General features: G+C 50.6%; 1 pseudogene; it reads right to left on the bottom strand.

Annotated features, from left to right (window-relative positions):
• Positions 1-2,007: 2,007 nt before the first annotated feature.
• On the bottom strand, positions 2,008-2,839 carry LOC115330512 (annotated as a pseudogene).
• Positions 2,840-3,223: the final 384 nt, after the last annotated feature.

Raw genomic sequence — 3,223 nt, 5'->3', positions numbered from 1 at the left:
CTATCTAGGCCTAGCACAAGCAGGCCGTGAGAGCGTTATGGCGACGTCATCCCGGATACGGGGGTAAGGCCGCATTCCTCGAAGAGGGCGTGTCTTCCCTCGCCCTTTTGGGTGAAAGTGCCTCCGGCGCACCCTTCGGAAATGATTGTGGACGCGGCCCATCTGCGGTATAAGCCACTCTACCTACCCCGGGCGCGTCCACTTTCCGCTGGCTAGATAAGCGGCCGCGAACGGCGGCCCTGACTCTCGTCCGGGGAAGGCTCTGGGCCACGGAGCCTCGTTCTTTTTGGAGCTTTCCCCATTCCACGAATCTGCCTAATGCGGCAGCGTGGGCCCCCTCCAGGTGAATCTGTCTAATGCGACAGCGCCGACCCTTTTCCGTTCTTTTCTTTTATTAGTTTGGCCGACGGGCACAGCGTGGTGGCACAACAGCCAAATAAACCCGCTTCTTCAGTATCTTTGTGTTTTGGAGTGAATCCTCTCCTCGGAGTCCACGGCAGCCTCCGGACGGACCCGGCCGTAGCAGTCCTCAACATCGAGCTACGGAGTGGGATCGACCTCGTGGTGCAGTAAGGCAAGTCGAATCCCACAACATCTTATAAAACTCGGAGCCTCTTCCGTCCGGGCCCGGGGCTTTGTTTGCTAGCAGATTCTTGATTGCCCAGTTGACGTATGCTCTACTGATCGGTTGATCCGTGCGGTCCTTATGTTCCTCTGACACTTGCGGCAGATCGTTGAGAAAACTATCGGTGATGTTATATCGATCTCTTCGAAACAACTCACTTTAAACAGCTGCAAACATTTCTTCAACTTCTGTTTGCCCCTCCGCCATGACATCACCATTTCTTCTTTCAGAATTGTATTTTCTCCCCTCTCGTTCTTTCCAGCATTGCAAAAATTTTTGTTGGCCCCTCTTCTTGGTTTAACATACGGGTGCCGCTCCGGACAGCATCACCATTTAGCTTTTCTTTCAGTAACTTGAGAAGTTGTGTTTTACATTCTTGTATGTCATCCCGAAAAACTCCAGGGCTTTGTTCTTCTTCGACAATTAGTGTCTTGAGGGACTGGACCAACGCCCTTTTCTCTCGCGTGCGCTCGAGCTGTCGCTTCTGGGAAAAGTCAGTTGCGAGTTCCTTTAACTCCAATTTGAAGTTCTCCCAGACGCAGGCATCCAGCGGAGTTTCATTGCCAAATACCTCAATCTTTTCTTTCACCATCGAAGCAAATTCTTCTTCTTGTAAAATGTCCATGTTCATTTTCCATCTTCCATCACGTGCCTTGCTGCGAGTTTTCACTCCAAATTTCAGAGAAAAGGAAACCAGCGCATGATCAGAGAACGAGACCGCGTCAGCCTTGCACTCCTCCACCTGAGTCAGCATTTCGCTTGACAGGTAAGGTCTGTCAAGGCGGGCGTGAGATGCCCCCTGCCAATGCGTAAAGCGAGAAGAAAAACATTTCAGCGGGCTTGTGACGTCGACCAAGTCAAACTGCTCTAACACGCTTTTCAGCTTAGTTGCACTCGAATCGCTTATTGTAGCGTGGTTAGAGCGGTCACGGTTAGATAACACGCAGTTAAAGTCTCCGCCTAGAATAACTTTTCCAGGCGTGTTCAAAAAAGCGTTCAGAAAGGGTTCAGTAGCACAATTCGGTGCATAAACCGACACTAGACGGACTAGTTCATTTTTAACGAGGCAGTCAACTCTGCTGACGCGACCGTCCACGCCAAGCTCACAATCAACAACGGAAAAACACTTTTTTTTATTTTTGACAGTCACCGCCGTTCCTCCAGACGCATTGCCAAGAGTCACTGTGTGAAAACTCCAAAACACGTGTCCAAAGTATACTGCACGAAGTCTTTTGCCTGCTCGTGCGTGGAAATTCTTGTTTCCTGGATGAAAGCGATATCTATGCGTTTTTTTAGCAGCCAGACTGAGTAGCCATTCCTTACGTTTCCTTGCAGCAGTACTAACAGCGTGAAAGGTTGGAATATTCAATGAATTCGAGTTTTTAGTCATTCAATAAAGTGTTGGAGTTGGGATGGCTTACAGGTGCGGCAGAATGTCGTCGATCTTCGAAGGCCGTTTCTTTCAATGCTGAAGCACCCCGCTCTGTCAACCGTGGTTGGCCGTGAGGTTCGGTGCCTTTCTTTCAACGCTTGTGGGTCACAAGAGTAAATCGTTGACCAGCAGAAGTCGCTTGCGCTGCTGCTTTTTTGTTAATCGCTCTCCCCCCCCCCCTCTTTTTTTTTTTTTTTTTAATTGGCGCTTTGACTCCGGTGACTTCTTGATCCGCGTTGCCATCTGCCCCGCTGGCCTTTCTATCTTCCTAATCCTTCATCTCGACCGATTCTGGTGTGACTTGTCCTTCTTGCAAGTTCTCTCCCGTCTTCGGCGGCGGCGTCTCTGTCACCTTGACTTCTGCGACGCTGCTTGCTGGTGGTGCTGAATCGGATGCTCCGACGACGTCAGTCGACAATTCAGACGCCTTCCCTGTCGGAGTCGCGGCAATGGTCTCCTCCATTTCATCTTGGTCAGTCAGGTTATTGACGTCCTTTAGTTCAGTTGGAGGCCTCGTTTTCGTCGCGTACGTCCGGATACAGTTGTCTTCCTCATGTACGTAAGTGCGGCATGTCCTGCACCACGGAGTGCGACAGTGCTTGTGCTTGTGTACTACCTTCTTGCACTGTAAGGACTGAGGTGAGCGGCCTGGACTGGAAACCAACGCTGGCATTCCGAGGATGTTGATTTGATGCGGGATAGCGTCCACCTTCCTTGAGTGCCATTCTGAATATTCGCGTTGTTGTCTTCACATTCTCAAAGCCTGGTTGCCTTCACTTCTTGCGCACGATTGATTTCACCTTACCGTGCGACTCGAACGTCTTTTGCACAGCTTCGTCGGGAACGCTGACGGGAACCCATTGAACTTTGAATGATTTCTCACTCACATTCGGATCGATGACCAGAGAGGTCTTGCCTTTGACGTTGAGCACTGTCGCATATAGCAGCTTCTCCTTCGCTGCCGCGTTGCGCAGGGTGAGCATCCAAACGTGGTTGTACTGGAAGGCACCGCAGCCGGCCACGTCATTCATGTCAACGACGTCCTTCAGAACGTCGCGAAAGTTGTCGATGCGATACGGTCTTACTGATGGGTCACCATGTAGAAAGACTGAATTAAAAGAATAACGACCTGTTGGCAGCGTAGGCAGGATGATACGGTAGTCCTG

The sequence above is a fragment of the Ixodes scapularis genome, unplaced genomic scaffold (assembly GCF_016920785.2).
Source record: "Ixodes scapularis isolate PalLabHiFi unplaced genomic scaffold, ASM1692078v2 PGA_scaffold2__306_contigs__length_199485367, whole genome shotgun sequence".
Lineage (NCBI taxonomy): Eukaryota > Metazoa > Arthropoda > Arachnida > Ixodida > Ixodidae > Ixodes > Ixodes scapularis.
Note: the sequence above shows the minus strand (reverse complement) of the source record. Positions and strands in the feature narration are given on the sequence as shown.